This window comes from Humulus lupulus, chromosome 7 (genome assembly GCF_963169125.1).
Source record: "Humulus lupulus chromosome 7, drHumLupu1.1, whole genome shotgun sequence".
Lineage (NCBI taxonomy): Eukaryota > Viridiplantae > Streptophyta > Magnoliopsida > Rosales > Cannabaceae > Humulus > Humulus lupulus.
This window is the reverse complement of record NC_084799.1, coordinates 199,614,997-199,631,795: the sequence shown is the minus strand read 5'-3', so window position 1 is coordinate 199,631,795 and position 16,799 is coordinate 199,614,997. Positions and strand designations below refer to the sequence as shown.

The window sequence follows — 16,799 nt, the reverse complement described above, 5'->3', positions numbered from 1 at the left end:
ATATAATTGTAAATTTAGATTTCTATTCATTAAGATTTGTCCACTAAAAAAATATATAAGAGTGTAATCCCCCATTCTCTCTATTCTGTAGCCATTAAATAATTTATTATACTTGCCATGGAATGAGACCATACCAAACTAGCTAAGATTTGCTAGTAGACATTATCTAACTTGACATGACCTCCACATAATTTAGATTTCTATTTTAATTTTTTGTTATCAATATGGGGCAGAGTGTTAATAGAATCATGCAAATGCATCAGACTGATGAAAAGTTCAGATTTTAAATTTCCCTCTATTGGTTCAGCTCAATATTCAAAATTGTCCCCTGTTTCTATATATTATACTTTTCCCTGGTAGATTATGTATCTTTTCAAAATGAGTATAGAGAAATTAAACATTCTAGAGCAAATGACTTAGTACTTTGAGTGCCTTGGTACTAATAGAGAGTGTTTATCACATTAAATAGAAAAATAAAAGAGAGGTCTTAGTGAATCAAAGAACCTTGCAAAAAGCAGTGATGATAACTTTATCACCATCTTCTAGGAATTTAGGGGTTGCCCCTTTCAATGACAGTGACTTCTGTCCATTCCATGACAACTCTAACAAGCATCCCAAGGACTCTGGCTCCTGGTTGGACATACAAAATTCAGTAGTTCTATTCATACTAGTCTCAAGGTAAGAGAGCATTCAATAGGAAACTGAACAAGGAGAATAAAATGTTTTAATAAAATAAACAGGACTATTGATGATTAGTCAGAACAACAAAGTAATAACTTGAAAATCAAGTGAGTACAACAAAAAAATAAAAATAAATAACAAATAAGAATGCACACATTTCACAATTTTAAGAAGTATTTCAGCAAATACATCCTATGCTTCAAATATCTATTGCAGGAGTGTACAAAAGACAAAAAGTAGAGGACTTAGACTCTTAGTATTAGAAACAAAGTACTAAGCAACCATACACTTGATATGATCTAGAGTAAGAAGGTAACATAAAAATTAACATTGGCCAATCCCCTCAAAGATATTGGAAAATACTTAAAAGCATTGATACTTGTTAATTGCCAATCAAAAACAATGTCCACAACTATTCTTTTACCAGAAATAAGTATGAGAGTACATAATAGGTAGACTAAGCCATTGTAAATTTGTCATATAAATAAAATGAAGAGAAATAGATCAATGGTGCTGAGAGAAACATGTATTTTGGTGATTCAAGCTTATAGAAAAAATAATGATGGCCACATACCAGTAGTATATACAGTAGAAGAAGCCAATACAACATGCCAACTCATATATACATATATTGCAAGGGAACAATACTGTGGAATTAGTAATAGAAGAAATTGAAGAAACAACATGAAAGAAGAACTTCGAAAGATCATCAGAAAATCAACAAAAAAATGCAATACTTTATGTGCTGTCATTTCAGTTTAAGCACAGGGACACTATCACGGTTGACACTATTAGATGATTCATTTTGGTGTTATGTGCTGTCATTTCAGTATAATCAGTTAGTAATGCCACTGATTCAGAGATTGCAGTATAGTCTAAGGAAAAGTATAATACATCAATAACTTTTCAAATAAAGTAGTTGAAAATAATAAATAGCTTCTGTAACATATAACCCACCTGTGGAGCCTTCCAAAGCAAGAGTATCAATACAGTGCCGGATAGAATCACATATGTTTGCCAAAGCCCAAGAAGCAGTTATTCGCACCTGAAACAACAAACGTACAGGAAAATATTACTCCCTTATGAACAAATTAGAGAGTAGGGTTATTATAACCAACTCTTTATTAGCAGTTACTCCACAAAAGTGGTGTAGAAGATACTCCAGACTATTTCTCTCCAATTTCAGTACCCTTGAGGCCTGAGGCAAAGAAAAAAGAGAAAAAAAATTCAATAATGAAATAATAGCAGATAAATGTTTAAATAATCAGTAGGTGGAGGCGTTTCAAAATTTAGAAGAGTAACAGCACAGCTCACATATACTAAAAACAAACTCAATTTCAAATAACACTTGAAAGCATGCTCTTGTTGCTGAACAGACCATGGAGATAGACCAAACCTTTAGCAATTCCTTTCATGATTTTTAGCCGAACAGACCATGATAAGGGTGTGAATGACTCTGTTCCAGACCTCCCTGATTACATGAAAAGAAATCAAATTGATCAAAATATGAATACCACAAGACCTGTGATCAATCAAACTCCAAAACCAGAATCAAAATAATTAAATAATTCATGAGCACAAGTCAGATAATGGGATATGCTGAAACTTACCATGAAGTGCAGTGGAAAGATTTCCATTGGAAATGTAATCATATATGAGCTGCTTCTCATCTACAGACCAGTAGTAAGCTTTCAAAGTTACAACATTAGGATGCCTTATCAAGGGCTCTAAGTCTCTTGCACTTAAGAATTGATGCAGGAATAAGGGAAAAAACTAGCCAGAGATATTACAATCAAAACCGAGAGTCCAAACTCCAAACCGAGACACAAATATGGAGATTTACCTAAAAATAAATATATAAATACACATATATATAATATTGACAAGTAATATATCAGGGCAAGAACAATACCATATCAAAATAGAACTCGTAGAAAAATCAAATAGCATAACAAAACTGACAAGTTTATATAAGGAAAGGTTCTGATTCAAATGTCTCGAAAAACCTCACTCACCTGGGCGAGCACCGTAACCAGCTCTGTGAGAGTGAGGAGCAGAGAATGAACTTGAAGCTTCAAATAGAGGGAATAAGATTAAGGATTCCTTATTGTTTTTTTTATATATATAATTTTTGTTTCAATAACAGGCGAGCGGTTCCGAGAAGCTAAAGGCGGCAAATGTTAAAGAGAACAACAGAAAGAAATGCAGCGGAGAAAAGGGTCAAAAGCCATTTCCTTTTAGCTGACTCTTCGTATCATCCCGAATTCGTATCGTCCCGAATTTGTATCGTCCCGAATTCTGATGGCATTTTGGGAAATGGGAATTCGAAGTCGTATCGCCCCGAATTCTGATGGCGTTTTGGGAAATGAGAATTCGAAGATCTTGCTGAAATCTTCCGTGGTAATGGCTGGGGTACACGAAATGAAGTGTTCTTCAGAGATTTCAAAAATCACAGCTTTCCAACAAAAAAACACTTCTTTCTTCTTGTTCTTGTTCTTCTTATTTTCTAGGGTTGGGATTTTCAGTCTGGATTTGTAGAAATGAATAAAGCCAGAGTTAATCAATACCTTTCTCCCCTTTTTTAGATTTTGAATATTCGATCTCTCTCTCTCTCTGAATGAATGAATAAATTTTCAGGGTCCTCCAAGAAGAACTTAAACTCGGAAGATCTCTTGGCGGAATTAAACCTCACAACTGGTGCTCTAGTCATGCCGTCCCTCAACAACACGCTGGAAGAGGAGAAGAAGAGCTGGCCTCCGGTGTCGTCGTTCGCCTCTGGTGTTGTGTGAGGGCTTGGGCCCGCGTGGTCGAAGCTTCGACGGGTCTGGTGGGAGAAAGAGATCCGAGAGAGAGGAGAGAGAATGATGAGGAAAAAAGAGAAATAATTGAAGGGAATGAATTGGTTCTCTCAGATCTCACATGTTTTCAGGTCTTGAAAAAAAAAAAAGCTAAGTGTGGCGGGATGGTCAATTATTACCGCCTTTTTTCAGTGGCCCAATATATTACTATAGCATAACACTTTTTTAAGAGTATTATATTTGTGTGTTATGGAAATGGGTATTTGGTGTAGTGTATTTAAATAGGTTAGGAACTTCCATTAGGTCTAACAATTAGGATTAGAGCTTTTTAAATTGAGTTTTTGAGCACATGAAATTATATGGTCTTCTCAGACGACATGTCACCTGGTAGTAAGCTACATGTGGCATGTCAGGTCACATGGCACTTGTCGCCTTTTCCTAATTAGGTACAAGTGCAATGTCACATGTAGCTGTTTAGCAAAAGACGACAAGTATCGCTCGACCTATTGCGACAACACTACAAGAAAATGGGGTCTTTACCTACCAATTGTAAGTCTATGTAAAACTAGCCTAATGGTGGGTAATATGGTTTACCTACCAATATTGAATTGGTACAGAGTGGTAGGTAAATGTTAGTGGGGAAAGAGTCTTTACCTACACTTATTAATACTGGTAAGTAAAAGAATCAGTGGACCCCACTAAGTTATAAATCAATTGATAAGTCATGAGATGACGTGTTTGATGACGTGTCATCCTACATGTCTGCTGACATGGTTTCAATAGTAGCATACACGTGGCATACGTCAATACCGCCACTTGGCATCTTGTGGTTGCTCCACGTGTCAAACAATAATTTGTCCCTTTTTTATCGATTATGTGGCACTAAATGATTGGTCCACGTGGCATGTTGTGGTATACCTATTTTTACCTACACTTATTTATTGGTAAGTAAAGATTTTTAGATAGGTAGTTTTAATTATATATTTAAATTAAATTAATATAAATAATAAATGAAAGTAATTAATTTTTGTAATGATCCACTAATCTAGACTATTTGGACCATTAACGAAACTATACATAAAACTTACATTTTTGCGGAAATACCATAATTTTATTGAGTAACTTGTAAAATAAGAGTTACTTACAAATAAATACTAAGAAGGATATGGGATCCCATTGTTTTTAAAAACAAAACATGATTTAAAATAAAAGACATTACATAATAATGCGAAAAATACATGTAAAACCATAAAAAAAAGTAAAACGAGACTACATCCTCGAATCAAATAACGCTCGGCCCCTTGACTCCATTCACCATCGATACACATCCTCTAAGCGTCACGAATCTTACCGCCTCTAAAGCTTATTTTCCTGCACATAAAACAGAAAGGAATGAGCCTAATGCCCAGCAAGGAAAAATCTAACAAATAGTCATACACATAAATTTCATAAGAAACATAAAGACTTAACATAATACATATAACATACACTTATTATAATGGCCATTATTACTTGGGGTCCCATAGACTAAACAAGCATATGCCCATGGGATTAGTGGGGTCCTACTAGCTAAGTAGGTCATATGCCCATAACCCATTTGGGGTCTTGTTAGTCATATGGGTCATATGCCCAAGCCTACAAACATACATGCATACATATTATAACACATTTAACAACATAAAACATAAGATAACATAAGCATATAACATATAGATTCTAGCCTATTTTCCTTACCAAAGTTACCGGGATATGTGGACTGAGTTGGGACCTTTTGGAACACTCCTAATAACCATTAGAAAGAGTGAGTCTAAAGAAGAAAGGAGATGAAATGAAAGGGATGGAAAGACTAAACCATTTGAGAAACATGCTTACCGAAACTTATGTGCTCAAGAACTTAGATTCCCTAACCAAAATGAAGATTAAGGTTAGAGATTGAGTAGAAGACTATGAGAAAGAAAATAACATAATACAGAAATGAACTAGAGTTTTGGTTACCTCAAAGACTTGAAAGACCAATCTACACCTTAACTGAAATACTATAGAACCTCACTTCCCAAAGTGTTTGATAAGCTTATGATGTTTAAGCTTATGATTTTCCCAAACCAGGTGTTTACACTCTCACACTCACTTAACACTAGCAACTTCAGAACTTAGAGCAAAAGGTGAGTAATGGCTGGGTACTAGGTCCTATTTATAGAGTTTGGGAATGAAAGTGTCTTGATTTTACTTGAATAAAAATAATGGCTTTTTAGGTGAAAATCATTTGAATAATCGTTCAGCAGAGGCTGAAGACTTGTTCAAAAGATGCTGGACTTATGGAGGAGTTTGAATGGCTGAAAGGAAAAGAATTCAAAAGTGTTTGAATTTATGCTGGAGGAGGCGATATATCGCTCCCTATAGGCAATATATCGCCTGGACCATTGTTCCCGAGGCGACCGTGCATCGATTCGTGTTTTCCGTATCTACGTGCTGCGATATATCGCCCCCTATAGCTGCGATATATTGGCACATGCTGAATATTTAAACACGAAATTACACATTTTTAGCTAAGTTTGAATGGAGTAAACAGCCTTGACTAAGCCCTCAACGTACTCAAAGCTGCTGACTGACCCTATAACATTCAAACTTTACTCCTTATTAAATTTAATCCTCAAAAATACTTAATCCTTAATCACCATTCATAACATGTGCTTAAAATCCTATTGGTTGATGTCTAAACCTTATAATATAATAAATATAATCCTTAATATCAGTCATATTAATCAACCTTAGGTTAAAATTAATATTCTTAAACTATAGATTAAACTTAGAAAATCTATAAGTACTACTATGAGTGTCCAAATGATTCCCGGTCTGAACCAAAAATCCACAGTTACAAAGATAATACTAAACATACTATAATACTACTAAACAATTAGCTAAGTAAAGTTCTTGGACTCTACAATTTTAAAAATATTTAATATTGTTTCTCAAATAAATTATTTAACATTAATAATAAAATAAACAAACATATATTATAAAATATTCATTGCTTAACGATGAGTGTTAAACTAATAACATTTCATAAAAAAAATATCAACAATTCTATTACAAGTCATTACAAACTCAATAATGTCATTTTATTGATATTCTTCTTATTCTTCACTTTGAGATTATTGCACGAGAGGGTCCTTTTTCTCTAACTGAACTTGTGAATGTCGATGATGGCTTTGGGAGGTGGACAACGACGATGGCTTTTGAAACATACAACCTTGTACAACTAATGATAAACTTAAAATATATATTTTGATTATTTAAACTTTATTGTTCTTCAAAATTAATACAATGTTACATCATAATCTCAATTATTACATTATTACATTATTACATCATAATTTTAATTATTACAAATAAAATATTCCCACTTTATTCATCACAAGGTTTTCAGAATTTTTATAATAGACCAATTATTAAGGGCATTTATATGACTTGATATACCAGCATATATATAAATATGAGCACAAGAAGTCACATAATCACCAACATAATAATCACTATTTTCTAACATCATAGGCCAAAAAAGAAAAAAGACAAGCATTAAACCAAGGAAAGCTTCATTTCTTTGGAATACAAAACACGACAAAGGCAAAAAATACTCAGTTATTGAACATCAATGACCAAAATCTAATTTTTAAGTTCAACATTTGAAAATTCTAGAAAGGCAGTAATAATCACAATGGTAAAGCTTACAAAATAATTAAAACATAAAACCAAAAGACAAAACTTGAAATCAAATGACAATTCCTTGGAACATAAATCATGACAACCAAAAATTACTCATTCTTGAACATAAAAAAAAATGGAATATGAGATAATGATGTATTCAGTAGACATTGTACAGTACAAAATAATGCAGTAAAACAATGCCAAAGTCTTTAAACAAAAACAAAACTCCAAAAAATATATTGTATTAGAACAATGAAACTCAAAGCCTAAGAACTATGAAACAAAATAAAGCACATTAAGACAATGAAACACATATACTGTATTAAAACAATGAAATTCAAAGACTTGGCATAAATAGTCAAAACAGAAATTTCTGAAACCATAAATCTAAGTCATATACTAAATACACATTGCAAATAACAATCAAAAGGCCATAGAACAATGCATCATCATCAAACAAAAAACAAAACATCAAAATAATGAATCACAACTAAAAGCCTAAGAACTATGAAACTAATAAAGAAGATTAAGACAGTGAAACACCCTTAAAGACTAAACAAAAACACAACTAAAAAACAATGAAACTCAAAGCAGCCAAAAGACAAATTCCTGAAACCATAAATCTAAGTCAAGTAAATACAAATTAATCCTTGAAAAGGCCTCAAAACAATGCATCATCATTAATCCTTCTGAATAGTGGGGATTTAATCAAAATGAATCATAACAATATACCTCAAAGCCAACTAGCCAACAATGAAACGCAAAGCCACCAAACCACCAAGCCAACAATCTGAAACTCACAAAGGCAGAGCCAAGTGTATCAAAAATTTCATACCACCCGAGCAAGAAAACAGAACAACAATCACAATATGGTACTCTGTCAAAACAGAATCACAATCACAATATGTTCCCCTGCCAAAGTGTTCAAACCCATTAGTTTTCAATCAATTAAAGAACATAGAAAATATAGAAATTAGGGATTAAATAGAGATTATTCATACCTACAGAAAATAATTGAAATTGGGTAGCTGTTTCATGGGTTAAGACGAAGATTCGAAGATTCAAACATAGAGGCAGTGGTTCAAAGATGGAGAACACTGCAGGGGCTGAGACAACTTAGCGACCGAGGCAACTATTCAGATTTGGAGGCGGCGGCGTCTGAGCAATCATCATCATGGGTGGTGTGGCAGGTGCGGTTGAAGAGAGTGGTGTGGCTGAGGAGAGGAGGGAGTACTCATGCGGTTGAGGAAAGGAGGGAGTACTCGTGCAGTTGAGGGACGGAGTTCTCGTGCGGCTGAGGAGAGGAGGAGAAGAGGGAGTACTCGTGCGGCTGAGTGAGGGAGTTCTTGTGCGGCTGAGGAGAGGAGGATAGGAGGAGAGGAAGGAGTACTCGTGCGGGAGAACAAGAGCGGCTGGGTTAGCCTGGGTTTGATGGAGAACAAGAACACAGAGGTGCGGTTGGGTTTGAGAGAGAAGAGCAGAGTGAGGTTAGGGTTCGGAGAAGGGGTTAAGTGAGGAGGGATTTGAGAGATAAGTTTATATTAAGTTTTGCTTTAAAATATTATATTTAAGTTAAGGTTTAATGTTTTTGTAAATTGTGATATAATAATATGTGAATTGATACAAGGACACATCACCATTTATTTTAATAAAAGTTAAAAATTAAAATAAAATTGGAGGGAAAAGAAATGACTTTTTTCCCTCCAATATATATATGTAGGTAAACCTTTTTCCTACCAATTTTTATAGGTAGCTAAACATTAATTTAAAATATTATAACATTTTAAAAATTTTTACCTACTAATAGTTCGTACCATTAAATATAGGTAGGTAAAATTATCATTTACCTACCAATAAATATAAGTAGGTAAGAAATTGGTAGGTAAATGACAAATTTCTTGAGCTGCAACATCTCGAGAGTCCCCTGGTCAAATTACTCAAAATAACCCTAAATTGCTCCAAATGTTCCCAAACTTTTTGGAGAAACTTAAATACCTCATTGAATAAGTTTACACCCAAAATGACAATTTTACAATGCCTATAACAAAAAATCAAATTTCACACATCACCGTTATGTAAATTTATTAAGTGTTTTTCACTACTTTGTGAATTTACACTTAACCTTATATTTGACCAATCATAACATTTACTTATTTTTCTATTACTTCAATTATTTTGATTTCCAGACGTGTGAAAGATTTGAATCTCAGTGGCATGCTTCCACTTGAACTTGCTAATCTTCCTTACCTTGAAACAATGTGAGTTTTTTTTCTTAATTATTATAAGTATATTATTATTATTATTATTATTGATGTACTGTGCTTACCCACTTTTTATTTGATAAATTCTCCAAACGAATACAGTTGTTATTTAAGATTTTCCTAATAATCGAAGTAATGGCTGATGTATTTCCGCCTTGATTGATAATATTGAGAGGCTTTGTGTTTGTGGAAATGACTGAGTTCTTGGTGAGCCTCAGAATCATACATCATTGGTTTTTATTTATATTTGACTGTTTTGGAATTTGTAGTGAGTTCACTCGTACCTCTCTTCAAGGTCAACTTCCACCAATATGGGGTACCATGAAGAACTTGAAGACCATGTAAGCATCATATAAGTGGGACAAGGAATGACTTAATTTGATTATTTTTTGTTCTCGCTTTCCGTTTTGATGCTCACCCAATAATCCTTGTGCAGTTCTCTCACTGGAAATCGCTTATCGGGAAATATTCCGAAAGAGTGGGGAAATTTATCGAGTCTTACGTACTTGTATGTTTGATTTCATATCTCTATTTTTGAATAAATATAATTTTTTTGGTGATTATATTTCATTTTATAAAAGTAGTGCTTGTATAGCTTACGCATGTTTATTATTTCAAATTCTTCCCATCACAAATTGGTTGAAAACTAACAAATATGCAGAACTCTTGAAGCCAATAATCTTTCTGGTAATATTCCTGAGGATCTTGGGAAATTGGTCAACCTAACTAAACTGTATGTCATCATATATAATTCATCAGGTTATTTTTTTTATTATTCTTTATCATTTCAAAATCAGATTTCATGTTAGAATAATGAATGCGCTTTTTTTTTTTTTTTTTATTAATCTCAGGTTCTTGTCCTCTAATAAGTTTGTGGGAAGGTTGCCGAATACATTTATGAACCTGAGAAATTTGAAACAACTGTATAGTTTTGGCTGAACTCATCTTTAGAATGTGTACTGTTCTCTAGAAATTTTCTAGTGGTGCTAATTTAAGATGCATATATAAAAGTAGACCCTTTTATTTGTCATGTGCAGTAAGCTAAGTGATAACAGTTTTGAAGGCCCTATACCAGAATTCATTCAGAACCTCACTCAACTCGAGAAACTGTACGTAATGTTTCTCTTCATAGCCTTATAATTTCATTGAAATAGAAATACATAGTGGGGTTTATGAATGTTACTTTCGTTTTATATTCTTACATATTCACACATCAATGAAGGGAGTTATATGCATCTGGACTAGAAGGACCTATCCCTACTGCCATTTTTCAAAATTTAAAGAACTTGAATGATCTGTGAGCAAACAAAACTTGTTGATTTGATTTTTACTTCATAATCATTACCATGAACTAATTAATCATTTATGAACTCATTATAATTAATAGGAGGATCACTGATATGGCAGGAGAAAAGTCTTACTTTCCTACCCTAAACATCACAACCTTTGGCAAAAACAACAAATTGTATGAAACTTACATTCCTTCCTACGTCATGTCATTGATGTAGAATATTTGTTATTTGTAGCATATTTCAAATATTGACCTAATATGAAATTTTTGTCAGGATCTTGAGAAATGTGAATTTATATGGACCTATCCATTCTAAAATTTTGGGTATTATTAATACAGACATGGAGATGTTGTAAGTGTTTCAAACTTCTTCCATTGGATTGCTTTGAAATTGTACAATAACGTAGGAACTTTCTTATTATTATTGAGCATGTTGTCTGTTTTTATTAGCTGATACAAGAGAAAATGAATCAATTTGTGTTGATATGAATGAATGACCAAAGTTACATAATGACTTATATAGTCATGATACCACTTAGCTGTTAGTAACAACTTAACTAAGTATTAACTAACCTAATTAACTAACTAAAAGAACATAAAGTAAACCTAACATACTCCTCAAGATGAAGTTTATAAATTTACTAAACCCATCTTGGATATAAGGTCTTGAAATTAAGCTGGGAATAAAGCTTTGCTCATTACATCAGCTACATTATTTTGAAAAGTGACATGAAGGAGTTTTAGGTGGTCAAGCTAAACCTTCTCTCGGACAAGATGGCAATCTATTTCAACGTGTTTGGTGCGTTCATGAAAGACTGGAATTTCATAAATATGTATTTCCGTTGTGTTATCATAAAATAAGGTTGTGATAAAAGCCATGTGATCTCACATGGCATTGGTCATAGCTCTATATTCTACTTCAGCTGACGATCCAGATACTGTGTTTTGCTTCTCTGATTTACAAGAGATAAGAGAATTGCCAAGAAAGATACAACAACCAGAATTTGATTGGCGAGTGTCCACACAAGAGCCCCAATCACCATCAACATAATTCTTTACTGAAAACCAGCATTGAGATTTATTTCTGCATATCCAACCAGCTAAGAAGTCGATGATGTAGGAGAGAAGAGACCTTGTCCAATTGTTCCTTTGAGATATTGCAAGATACGTTGAGCAGCTTGATGGGGAAGTCGTGGTAGCTAAAGAAATTGACTTAGACGATTGATAGAATATGAGATGTCCAGTCTTGTGATGGTGAGGTATGTGAGTTTGCCAATCATGCTACGATATCTTGTAGGATCAGAAAGAAGCTCGCCTTCGTCTTTGCTAAGTTTGATTTTGGGCTCCATTGGTGTAGTGACCGGTTTAGCTGCAAAATAACATGAACCAATAAGCAATTAGAGAGTCAAAGTTCTTTAAGAGACAGATATTCCCTCATTAGTGCGAACAATTTCTAAACCAAGAAAGAAACTTAATGGACCTAAGACTTTAAGTTTAAATCGTGTATCTACTGAAGTTTTAAAAGTAAAGAGGCATCCATATGTGACTGCTAGCAATTATAATATCATTAACATAAACTAGAATTGCTAAGAATGCACCTGGTTTTTTTTTTTAATGAAAAGTGAATGATTAGATGGTGAGTACTTGAAATCATCTTGGAGAATAGTAGTGTTATACCCAGATTTCGAGCCATGTTAAATGTAACCTCGAAAGCTGGATTCGCAGCGAATGAACTCGTGAAGTTTGAGGTATGCTCCAGGATTAAGTATCGAGCCTACAAGACTGAGACGACCTCGAATGTGGTGGCCTCGAAATGTTCACGATCTCGGAGGATAGCTCCCGAGATGCATTTATCTTCAAGGATGACCTCGGATCAGGGGTTCCGAGCCTGATGCGCGTACGATCTCGAAATCCATGTGACCTCAGGAAATGTCGTTAGCTCGAACGATGATGAGAGACCTGGGAGAATGAGACCTTGGAGATATATGACAAAAACCTTGAATATCTACAAGTGTTGTCCATAAGAGACGTAGTCTTCATTTATTACTGTAAATCCCCTAAAATCGTGGAATATTATTTGATTAGTTATACGCTCCCTGGTCTTCAGGGGACGTTTCCTTTTATATCGGATCGCAGGCATTTAAAGCCATTTATTTTATTTACACAAAAAGAGTAACTACCCAAAATATGTGGGATAGTGTTCTGCATCCTTCTCTATAAATAGAGAGGTTATGCACCATTGTAAAGGACCAAATTTCTGAGTCTTGAGAGAAAACTCTGAAGAATCCATGCTTAAGAATTTTCAGAGATAATCTTGAGTTTAATAACAAAGACTCGTGGACTAGGCAGATTTAACTGCTGAACCACGTAAAAATCGTGTTTTGTATTGTCATATTTTAATTGGCCATTATTAGATATTGTTTACGTGCTCTTCTTTCACTGTTGACGAAAAAACGGCGTCAACAAGTAGAACTGAATTTGGCATACCATTTTCGAGAAGCTTGTTTTAAGCTATAGAGGCTTTTATTGAGTTTGCAAACTAGATTGTGAGGAACCACGTGGGGATTGACAGGGGTTACTCCTGAAGTGGAGCTTCTGGTTCTTGGACGAGCCATGAAGAAGAAGAAGAAGAAGAAGAAGAAGAAGAAGAAATGAGATTTACTCTGATACCATATTAGCTGATACAAGAGAAAATGAATCAATTTGCATTAATCTAAACGAATGATCGAACTTGTAGAATGACTTTATATAGCCGTGATACAACTTAGCTATTAGTAGCAACTTAACTAAGTATTAATAACATAATTAACTAACTTAATTAACATAATTGAAAGTAAAACTAATAGTTTTATATTTTTTATATGTAGATTTATTATTATTTTGTATCAGTGATCTTTTCCATCTTTCGCATTCTTTAAAATGAAGAAAGAAATATTGAAAGTTTAATGTAAGCCATTAAATTTAGAAGATCAACTCATATAAATATATATATATATAGAGAGAGAGAGAGGGGGGGGGGGGGGGGGGGGAAATACTACGGTGCAACCAGTGGGTTATTTTCTGCACTTTGATCATTTTTTTTTCAATTTTTTTATATGATCGTATACATTGTAGTCATTTAAGACATCATACAAAATTTTCAAGAAATTTTGAATAATTTATAGTGCCGAAAATAAGGTTCAAACAATTGAATTTTACATGCGTACTTTTTTTCTGCACATACGTATAAAATTCAATTGTTTGAACCTTGTTTTCGGCACTGTAAATTATTCAGAATTTATTGAAAATTTACAGAATATCTTAAATTTCTACAATGTAGACCGTCATATAAAAAAATTATCGAAGTGTAGAAAATAACCCATTGGATGCACCGGTGTAGCCCAAAAAATGGCTTCACCGTGACAAGAATCATGAGGCTCCATCTAAAAACCAATTGGTGATTAGTGGAGTTACACATGTTCTCATTAATGGTTCAATATTCTCACACTTATTCCATGTGGGACACAATAGTCTAATATCCCCCCTCAAGATTGTGGCGATTTTTCGCTCACCAATCTTGAATCACCTGATCACAAGTGGCCTATTTTTTTTAAGCTCGCTTATTTTTTTTGGATCTCAAGTGTCTTTTTGCACTATGTGGATCTCAGATCTCAAGTGTCTTTTTGCACTATGCGGGTCTCTTGCGGCTTGACTCACTCTTTTGGATCGGCGTGGATCGAATGCCCGCTAGGGAATTGACTCTTGATACCATGACAAGAATCATGAGGCTCCATCTAAAAACCAATTGGTGATTAGTGGAGTTACACATGTTCTTATTAATGGTTCAATATTCTCACACTTATTCCATGTGGGACATAATAGTCTAATACACCGTTGTATTACCCTATATATATATATTCTTCGAGAGTTCAACGAGGACGTGGACTCCATTTAAGGGAGTTGAACCTCGATAAATCTATGTTGTTCATTTTCTATTTTAGTTCATAGAGACTTGTGTGTTTCTATGCAGGGTTGTGTGGAGGATGTAACTCGAGTTGAAGAAAACTCAACAATATATATAAATATATAACACAAACTATAGTCTTTGGTTAACAGTTTTCATATCAAAATTTAAGTAGAAAGTGATGATGGAGGTAGTAAAGTAGATGGAAATAAGCAATGCAGGAAATAAAATTGAAGCATTTAAGACATCCCTATGCAATAGTATTCTTAATGTAGTACATGTATCTTTTTAACTTTTTGAAAATTTCTCTCAGGGACCTGAGCTTTAATAACTTGGAAGGAGAGTTACCTGATGATAATATAAGTGGAATAAAACATATGTAAGCATGCCAAATTTTTGTCGAACTTTTCGCTTTGGATTGCTTCAATGTTAAGATATAAAAAATAAAAAATAAAAAATAAAATAAAATAAAGGATAGCTATTTTCTGTTGTTGATTGAATTTAACTTCATCGTATTATCAGATTTTTAGGAGGCAACAAGCTTAATGGAAGTGTCCCTAATAGGTTCAGCTTCAACGAAAGGGATCACAATATGTATGTTTCTAATCTTGGATATATTTTCTTTTTGTTTTGTTAAGAAACTTGATGTCCCTTCTGTGTTTCACATGTTGATCTTTGTAAGACAAAAATATTAACTTTCTACTTTCTTTTGTCTTGAATAATACATTCCATATATGTTGAATGAAATAATTATATATCTTGGATGAAATAATTATATATTCAATTGTCATGTACAAGATAACACTTAAATTATTGTCGATGCCGGATTACAAGATTGAAAAAAAAAAAGAATTATTAATTAAAAAAAAACAAGTAAAAAGCTACAATACTGATATATTTGTTACTTTTTTCAGCGATCTATCTTATAATAACTTTAATTGGTCAGCTGACACCTGCACAGGAGACAAGTGAGAATATGCTTTTAAAATCATTATATTCCTCTTAAATTTTTATACATAACTTAGCATTTTCTTTTCTAAATCTTTCAGGCTTGCTCATGTAAACACATATCGAAGTTCTTACTTGAAGAACAAGTAAGTTTTTATTCCTATCGATCCTTATTACGAGCTTATTTCTTAACTTTTATTTCGTACGTATTTAAAATATACTTGTCGAATAATACATCCAATCCTTATTTCAAGCAGTCTTCTACCTTGTGTCGATAAATTCAGCTGCCAACAATGTACGTTTCCTATCATTCTTCTTAAGAAAAAAAATATATGAATATTTATTTTACAATGAATATCATTTTATTGAGTTTGTATGAGACGCTTACTAGTATGCAATTGTGGCATCATTGTAAAATGTTAGGGTTTGTAGACGAATGGAAAATGAAAACTTTTCTTTGAATATCCATAGGAAACATTTAAATAATTATATTGCAAAATGATTGCTAGCTTCTACAAACCTATCAAATCCTCATAAATTACAAATAGATTAGAGTTTGTTTTGTATTCGATCTTATTACAAATATAGCCTATGTCTTTCTTTTTTTATCCAGTACAATAGGGGTTTGTTAAAAAAAAGGTCTATCTGCTTTGGTTTGGAGTGAGCCTAAATGATTAGGAAAAAGTAATGTGAATAGTTACTGCAGTTGACAAAGAAGAGTCAGTAGAGATGCCAAAGTCAATGTCCTTGTATCCACAGTCATGGCTATTTTATCCCTGATTTTGTCTCAACTATATCTCTGGCTATGTTTGTTGGAAAATATTGTTTTAACGCTATTTAAGTGGCATTTTGAGGTATTATTTTTATGAAGACACTTGCAATTAGTGAGATGTCTTAATTTGGACATTTGTGTTTTTCCTTCACGAGTACATAAAAAATATCTACTAATATGCTAAAAATAGTAATGGGGTTATTTAGGAATTGTCAATTAAAGTTGGTAACATGGGAAGGAAAAATAGTAGGATTTATGGTAGTCCTACCTGGGTAATGCAAATTATTATGAAGAGAAAGTAGCGCATGCGACTCTTGTGCATCCTGCCACCATACAGCCATAGGCATCGTCAAGATTCTGATGCACCCCAACTGAAAAACCATGTACCCATTAATGTGTC

General features: G+C 33.5%; 1 long non-coding RNA gene and 1 pseudogene across 1 annotated transcript; one reads left to right on the top strand and one right to left on the bottom strand.

Moving 5' to 3' along the window:
• The window catches only part of LOC133789109 (probable LRR receptor-like serine/threonine-protein kinase At1g29720), a 43,039-nt pseudogene that overhangs the window by 12,591 nt on the left and 13,649 nt on the right, over window positions 1–16,799 (top strand).
• LOC133790114 (uncharacterized) lies at window positions 358–2,509 on the bottom strand. The gene is made up of 4 exons (XR_009873906.1): window positions 2,292–2,509; window positions 2,078–2,152; window positions 1,639–1,879; window positions 358–630 (listed from the first exon to the last, which is right to left on the bottom strand). It is a non-coding gene; the product is annotated as an uncharacterized LOC133790114 (long non-coding RNA).